The 7942-nt window shown below is 42.7% G+C and overlaps 4 long non-coding RNA genes across 4 annotated transcripts; all 4 read right to left on the reverse strand.

The window, feature by feature from the left end:
• Positions 1-748: 748 nt before the first annotated feature.
• On the reverse strand, positions 749-2550 carry LOC120694341. Its single transcript, XR_005683444.1, has 4 exons — positions 2432-2550; positions 1708-1779; positions 1552-1591; positions 749-1084 (listed from the first exon to the last, which is right to left on the reverse strand). It is a non-coding gene; the product is annotated as an uncharacterized LOC120694341 (long non-coding RNA).
• A 375-nt stretch (positions 2551-2925) lies between these two features.
• Positions 2926-3350, reverse strand: LOC120694342. The gene is made up of 2 exons (XR_005683445.1): positions 3316-3350; positions 2926-3215 (listed from the first exon to the last, which is right to left on the reverse strand). It is a non-coding gene; the product is annotated as an uncharacterized LOC120694342 (long non-coding RNA).
• A 1292-nt stretch (positions 3351-4642) lies between these two features.
• LOC120694340 lies at positions 4643-6444 on the reverse strand. The gene is made up of 4 exons (XR_005683443.1): positions 6326-6444; positions 5602-5673; positions 5446-5485; positions 4643-4978 (listed from the first exon to the last, which is right to left on the reverse strand). It is a non-coding gene; the product is annotated as an uncharacterized LOC120694340 (long non-coding RNA).
• A 375-nt stretch (positions 6445-6819) lies between these two features.
• LOC120694343 lies at positions 6820-7244 on the reverse strand. The gene is made up of 2 exons (XR_005683446.1): positions 7210-7244; positions 6820-7109 (listed from the first exon to the last, which is right to left on the reverse strand). It is a non-coding gene; the product is annotated as an uncharacterized LOC120694343 (long non-coding RNA).
• Positions 7245-7942: the final 698 nt, after the last annotated feature.

A 7942-nucleotide genomic window follows, 5' to 3' on the forward strand; every position in this document is an offset into this window, starting at 1 on the left:
CATCACTACAATATATCAGGCCTTCTATGATACTTAGAAAGAGTCATAATCATGGGTTTTTTAGTCACCGAACGTAATCTATGACACTTTAGTGATAGTATTCCAGCAGTCACAGAAGACCTGTCTTTGTGTACTTCTATGACAGAATATATAAACAGTCATAAACTTTATGACTGTAAATTTACTGTCACAGATGCTAATGACACTACATACCGTCATGAGGAGTGTCACAAAATAGTTCCCTGGTACTGCCATGTGGCTGATGACATGGTTATGTGCTGACGTGGCGATTGATGTGGCAGATGGCGTGGAACAGGATCTATGATGAATTTAATCATCATAAGAGCAACTCCAACAGATTGATCTTCCTCTTTTCCCTTTCCACTTTTTCTCAATATAGGGGATTTATGTTGAAAAAACCTACTCCAGCGGATTGATTTTTCATCTCCCTTTCCCTTTTATTTTTTCTCAATCCCCAATAATTTCTCTCCAATCCCCAATAGAAAGGGGAGACATCACATCTCCCTTTCCATATAGAAAGGGGAAAAAATCAATCTGCTAGAGCACTTATTCCATATATGTTGAAATTAAAAAAAGGAGATTTCCCTATATAGTGAGAAAGGGGAAAGGAGAAGATCAATCTGTTGGAGTTGCTCTAAGCATATTTTGGGATGCTTTTATGCAGCCCAAATGGTTGGGATGGGCCCTTTAAAAAGGCTTTTAAGGCCTAATTTGAAGACGTTCAACATATTTAACTGTTTTGGCCCAAGCCATTTCAACATCCAATATGAGCAATCATTTATGGGCCAAGCCCATTTCTACTTTCAATAAAGCCCATAAACAGCAGCCAATGCATACACACCAAATGTTAATTAAATACAAATTATAATCGTCTAGGCTTCATAGCTCCAAAAATCTGCTAATACAAAGAATACAGTATAAACCTACAAGAGATGGATTTGCTTTTGCCGAACAGAAATTTCCTGCCATTCTTCAATCAATCACTTGCAGCGACCCTTAGTCTGAACTGAAATTTACCGCCAGCCTTCAATCAATCACTTCCGGCCAATCTTGAGTCAATTTCCTAAAGAACCAACAAGATAATTTATCATAGCAATTCCAAAAGATGTAATACTTTAAACAGCATTTCTCATAAGATATTTTTTTAGTAACCTTAACCATCTCAAGACTAGTCGACAGAAGTTGCAAGTATGGAATCATTGCAATGTCTGATTAACTTCCACACTAGCTAGGCACAGTAGAGAAACGATCCTTCGGCATGTTATAATTAATTTAAACTAACATTTTTCCACAACATGTAGTTTTCCAGCGCAAAAAACTATGTTTTTGGAGTATACTAGATATTAATCCCTTTCAATTTGCATATGAAGCCCTGCCCCATGATATCAAGATAGTATTTTCCAGAGAATAATAGCAGAAATTACAGTAACCTAAGCAAAGATACTCACTTCCTTACTCCTTAGACACTCATTTTCCAGAGAATAATAGCAGAAATTACAGTAACCTAAGCAAAGATACTCACTTCCTTACTCCTTAGACACTCATCATAGAATCCATAAACTTGAGTAATCTGCAAGTGATCAGAAAATAATTTAACTAAAAAAATTAGTTTGTACAAGCTGATAACAGAGAATGAAGTGATGGAGCAAGAAAAAATGGATAATTTCTGCAGCAAAAACCATATACCTGTCGTCTTTCATGGTTCCCTCTGAGAATGGTGATCCTGTGAGGGTAGCGAACTTTTAAAGCCACTAAAAGCTGTTTGGTTACAGGGGACAACATTAGTACAAAAAAATTAGTAAAGTTGCACAATCTAGTGGATACGCCATAAGGCAGATATGATCAGCTTTCCAGCTACAGAGTGTGCACAGTGCATACTAAACACCTATCATGCTCATGATCACTGCGATGATGGTTATGGATAGGCTAATGTTACACTTATGGGACACGTTCAACAGAGTAGTAGCCACGGTCAACATAATTTCCCATAAACTGTGACAGTTTCCATCCAATCTTTGCCAAACCATCAAATATAAGATTATAACACTATAATATAACAGAGCTTTGACGAAGAACTTTAACTATATATCTGACTAACCTACTCAATAATGATTCATAACTGAAAGTGATACCTTGCTAATAGTAATTTTTTAGCACAGGGAGAACAAGGATAGTTTTCAGTCTCTCGTTAGCTACTCGGCTACAACAATCAGGTCATCTTTGCACTAGAACGTATTCACTCCTGATTAGGACTGCTAGCTATATATACTTTGTGGAACTCAGTGGATTTGAATCGCAAGGGGCAGACGGAGGAAAAGATGTGAATTGTTACTACGTGCAGCCGTGCAGGACAGGAGCAAGCATGCGAATTACTGGCTGCAATGGATCTTGTGTGAGCGAGCATTCTGACCTAGTCTGAAGAAGACGGAGAGGCCGAAGTCGATGGCCTTGAGTCGTGCGTCTGGGCTCTTGCCCGCGTACAGGAACTTCTCGGGCTTGAGGTCCCGGTGCATGACCCCTGGGCGTCGGCACGAGGCGGAGGAGGGCCGGTGGCGGCAGATCCGGACGAGGCGGCGCTGGTCCAGGCAGCGTGGAGCCCGCGGAGGCACCGGAGGCTGGCCCCGCCACGGATCCGGTCGTTGGAGGACCGGCGGCGGCTGGATCCGGTTATAACAACACTGGAATGTTTTATGAAATTAACTGCATTTTGATGGTTTGCTACTGAGAAAATTAATAATATGCATATAGTCTCAGAAATTCAAGATATTTGACGAAGAGGCAACATATGTCTATGCAGCATCCTCAAAAAAGTTTGGACAAAAAACTCCACATGTTGCCGGTAGCTGCCGGTGTTTCCTTCAACTCCTTCTGTGGGTTACACGTATGAGACTACTAGGCTTAAAATTCTAAACTCCCATAGCATATATGTAAAGATGTAGCTAGGTATAGAACCAGAACATGCAACACCAATTGATACATGATCTAGCAATTACAACACGATTTCTGGTACCTCCGCGCCCACCAAACTTCTTGGGCTCGCAGCGCCTGGGGTCGACGACGAGGAGGGTGCGGTCATAGCGGCCGAAAGATGTCCTTGACCTCCTTCTTGGTGGCCTCGTCGACGTACTTTTGGCTGTGGGTGTCGCCGTTCACCTTGATGAGTCCATGCCTCGGCCACGGCCATCTTCTTCCGTCTTGGGGTTCAAAACCAACCGTAATGCAGAAGAAGCAGAATCAATTCAAGATAAACAGAAAAGGAAAAGATATAAAGGTGAAATCCAAACAATGTCTCACCGGCCACACATTTCGCCCAACAGGTGGTGTGCATCACCAATTGCCGTGTTCACGCGGACACCTAACCATGCCTTGGCACACCCACCATACCTTGGCTAGCCGCGACCACCCTTGCATAGCTGTGCCACCACGCACAGACGCCGGGCCGCGCCATGGTAGAGGCAGTGCGTGGTGGCCGGCGGGGACGGCACGGTTCGCGGCGAGGCTGAGCTGGGAGTTCGTGTGGACGTCGCCAGCGTCATGTCGCTGCCGCGGGAGCCCGTCCGTGGCGCCAGCCAGCAGGTGGAGATCCAAGTGGAGAAGCTCCACTGAGTCTGAGCAGGGCCGTCCCCAATTGCACTACTGAACTTATTGTTTGCAGGAGTAGGTCACTTGTTTTTGCCTGGATTAACACGCTAGTAGTATGTGTTACTTGGTCAACTTTTCAATCTAGGAACTAAATTTGAGGTTCTGCTTGTGTGTTAGCCGAAGGTTATAGCTTCAATCCTTAAGGCCACAATACTTTAAAAAAGGGCAAATTGCATATCTGCCCTCGTTTGTACCTAGAACTGTATGTTTGCCCCTTCTTTTTAAGGTTTGCATCACTACAATATATCAGGCCTTCTATGATACTTAGAAAGAGTCATAATCATGGGTTTTTTAGTCACCGAACGTAATCTATGACACTTTAGTGATAGTATTCCAGCAGTCACAGAAGACCTGTCTTTGTGTACTTCTATGACAGAATATATAAACAGTCATAAACTTTATGACTGTAAATTTACTGTCACAGATGCTAATGACACTACATACCGTCATGAGGAGTGTCACAAAATAGTTCCCTGGTACTGCCATGTGGCTGATGACATGGTTATGTGCTGACGTGGCGATTGATGTGGCAGATGGCGTGGAACAGGATCTATGATGAATTTAATCATCATAAGAGCAACTCCAACAGATTGATCTTCCTCTTTTCCCTTTCCACTTTTTCTCAATATAGGGGATTTATGTTGAAAAAACCTACTCCAGCGGATTGATTTTTCATCTCCCTTTCCCTTTTATTTTTTCTCAATCCCCAATAATTTCTCTCCAATCCCCAATAGAAAGGGGAGACATCACATCTCCCTTTCCATATAGAAAGGGGAAAAAATCAATCTGCTAGAGCACTTATTCCATATATGTTGAAATTAAAAAAAGGAGATTTCCCTATATAGTGAGAAAGGGGAAAGGAGAAGATCAATCTGTTGGAGTTGCTCTAAGCATATTTTGGGATGCTTTTATGCAGCCCAAATGGTTGGGATGGGCCCTTTAAAAAGGCTTTTAAGGCCTAATTTGAAGACGTTCAACATATTTAACTGTTTTGGCCCAAGCCATTTCAACATCCAATATGAGCAATCATTTATGGGCCAAGCCCATTTCTACTTTCAATAAAGCCCATAAACAGCAGCCAATGCATACACACCAAATGTTAATTAAATACAAATTATAATCGTCTAGGCTTCATAGCTCCAAAAATCTGCTAATACAAAGAATACAGTATAAACCTACAAGAGATGGATTTGCTTTTGCCGAACAGAAATTTCCTGCCATTCTTCAATCAATCACTTGCAGCGACCCTTAGTCTGAACTGAAATTTACCGCCAGCCTTCAATCAATCACTTCCGGCCAATCTTGAGTCAATTTCCTAAAGAACCAACAAGATAATTTATCATAGCAATTCCAAAAGATGTAATACTTTAAACAGCATTTCTCATAAGATATTTTTTTAGTAACCTTAACCATCTCAAGACTAGTCGACAGAAGTTGCAAGTATGGAATCATTGCAATGTCTGATTAACTTCCACACTAGCTAGGCACAGTAGAGAAACGATCCTTCGGCATGTTATAATTAATTTAAACTAACATTTTTCCACAACATGTAGTTTTCCAGCGCAAAAAACTATGTTTTTGGAGTATACTAGATATTAATCCCTTTCAATTTGCATATGAAGCCCTGCCCCATGATATCAAGATAGTATTTTCCAGAGAATAATAGCAGAAATTACAGTAACCTAAGCAAAGATACTCACTTCCTTACTCCTTAGACACTCATTTTCCAGAGAATAATAGCAGAAATTACAGTAACCTAAGCAAAGATACTCACTTCCTTACTCCTTAGACACTCATCATAGAATCCATAAACTTGAGTAATCTGCAAGTGATCAGAAAATAATTTAACTAAAAAAATTAGTTTGTACAAGCTGATAACAGAGAATGAAGTGATGGAGCAAGAAAAAATGGATAATTTCTGCAGCAAAAACCATATACCTGTCGTCTTTCATGGTTCCCTCTGAGAATGGTGATCCTGTGAGGGTAGCGAACTTTTAAAGCCACTAAAAGCTGTTTGGTTACAGGGGACAACATTAGTACAAAAAAATTAGTAAAGTTGCACAATCTAGTGGATACGCCATAAGGCAGATATGATCAGCTTTCCAGCTACAGAGTGTGCACAGTGCATACTAAACACCTATCATGCTCATGATCACTGCGATGATGGTTATGGATAGGCTAATGTTACACTTATGGGACACGTTCAACAGAGTAGTAGCCACGGTCAACATAATTTCCCATAAACTGTGACAGTTTCCATCCAATCTTTGCCAAACCATCAAATATAAGATTATAACACTATAATATAACAGAGCTTTGACGAAGAACTTTAACTATATATCTGACTAACCTACTCAATAATGATTCATAACTGAAAGTGATACCTTGCTAATAGTAATTTTTTAGCACAGGGAGAACAAGGATAGTTTTCAGTCTCTCGTTAGCTACTCGGCTACAACAATCAGGTCATCTTTGCACTAGAACGTATTCACTCCTGATTAGGACTGCTAGCTATATATACTTTGTGGAACTCAGTGGATTTGAATCGCAAGGGGCAGACGGAGGAAAAGATGTGAATTGTTACTACGTGCAGCCGTGCAGGACAGGAGCAAGCATGCGAATTACTGGCTGCAATGGATCTTGTGTGAGCGAGCATTCTGACCTAGTCTGAAGAAGACGGAGAGGCCGAAGTCGATGGCCTTGAGTCGTGCGTCTGGGCTCTTGCCCGCGTACAGGAACTTCTCGGGCTTGAGGTCCCGGTGCATGACCCCTGGGCGTCGGCACGAGGCGGAGGAGGGCCGGTGGCGGCAGATCCGGACGAGGCGGCGCTGGTCCAGGCAGCGTGGAGCCCGCGGAGGCACCGGAGGCTGGCCCCGCCACGGATCCGGTCGTTGGAGGACCGGCGGCGGCTGGATCCGGTTATAACAACACTGGAATGTTTTATGAAATTAACTGCATTTTGATGGTTTGCTACTGAGAAAATTAATAATATGCATATAGTCTCAGAAATTCAAGATATTTGACGAAGAGGCAACATATGTCTATGCAGCATCCTCAAAAAAGTTTGGACAAAAAACTCCACATGTTGCCGGTAGCTGCCGGTGTTTCCTTCAACTCCTTCTGTGGGTTACACGTATGAGACTACTAGGCTTAAAATTCTAAACTCCCATAGCATATATGTAAAGATGTAGCTAGGTATAGAACCAGAACATGCAACACCAATTGATACATGATCTAGCAATTACAACACGATTTCTGGTACCTCCGCGCCCACCAAACTTCTTGGGCTCGCAGCGCCTGGGGTCGACGACGAGGAGGGTGCGGTCATAGCGGCCGAAAGATGTCCTTGACCTCCTTCTTGGTGGCCTCGTCGACGTACTTTTGGCTGTGGGTGTCGCCGTTCACCTTGATGAGTCCATGCCTCGGCCACGGCCATCTTCTTCCGTCTTGGGGTTCAAAACCAACCGTAATGCAGAAGAAGCAGAATCAATTCAAGATAAACAGAAAAGGAAAAGATATAAAGGTGAAATCCAAACAATGTCTCACCGGCCACACATTTCGCCCAACAGGTGGTGTGCATCACCAATTGCCGTGTTCACGCGGACACCTAACCATGCCTTGGCACACCCACCATACCTTGGCTAGCCGCGACCACCCTTGCATAGCTGTGCCACCACGCACAGACGCCGGGCCGCGCCATGGCAGAGGCCACTTAACCCTGCAATTAATAGGCAAGCAGTAATTAAAATTCACGTAGAAATTATTGCTTATTTTATTATGATTAGTTTTATCCTTAAAGATAGTTTGAACATGAGATATTTTGTTAAAGATAGTTTGAACAGAGAAAGGAAATTAGGACTATATGTTACAGGAATTAATTAAAAGGAAAAGAAGAACGGGATGCATCCCCAATTCGCGGGCCGTTGGCAATTACCCCATAGCATCTGCTGTGGGCATGGAAGGAAGAACTGACTGACATGTTCATCAGATGAGCAATTAGATTAGCCGATGTCTCACCTCAATCAATCCACACATCAGGAATGTGGGAAATGAGGTGCCAGTCCTTCCCCTTTCCTTCCTCGGAGCGCCTCGCCAGATCAGGGCACTTCTTGATCACCAATTTCTTCAGAGTGGTGAGGCATTTTATACCCTCTGGCAAGGATTTTATTCCCTGACAGTCAATGATCTCCAATTTCTTCAGAGCAGTGAAGCCTTTTATGCCCTCTGGCAAGGATACAATTCCTCCTAACCTAGAGATGCATAGCTTTTCAAGGGAGGC

Source organism: Panicum virgatum, unplaced genomic scaffold (assembly GCF_016808335.1).
Source record: "Panicum virgatum strain AP13 unplaced genomic scaffold, P.virgatum_v5 scaffold_5101, whole genome shotgun sequence".
Taxonomy (NCBI): Eukaryota; Viridiplantae; Streptophyta; class Magnoliopsida; order Poales; family Poaceae; genus Panicum; species Panicum virgatum.